Genomic DNA, 343 nt, shown 5'->3' on the forward strand with positions numbered 1-343 from the left:
AGCTAGCCAGTGGAATTAAAGGTACAAGCGGCAGTGCAGCAGCTCGCCAGACAGCGAAAGCAACAGCTGTCCCCACCGGGGCACCCGTTCCCCGGGAGAGGAGAGCCCGAGTAGCCCCGGGCCAGCCCCGGCCCCGTTCCGCCCCGTCCTCGGCTCCGCGCTCCGGGTTTCCCCGGCGCCTCCAGCGCCGCGCCCGCTCCGTGTCGCCGCGCTCCGCGTTTCCGCGCTTGCCCGCGCCGGCCCCGCCCCGCGGCTCCGGTTTCAGCCGCTGCTACAGGGACCCCCAAGATGGAAACGCAGGGGCTGCCCGCCGCGGAGGCGGCCCGGGCCCGGCCCGGCGCCC

The sequence above is a fragment of the Calidris pugnax genome, unplaced genomic scaffold (assembly GCF_001431845.1).
Source record: "Calidris pugnax isolate Ruff unplaced genomic scaffold, ASM143184v1 scaffold81, whole genome shotgun sequence".
NCBI lineage: Eukaryota > Metazoa > Chordata > Aves > Charadriiformes > Scolopacidae > Calidris > Calidris pugnax.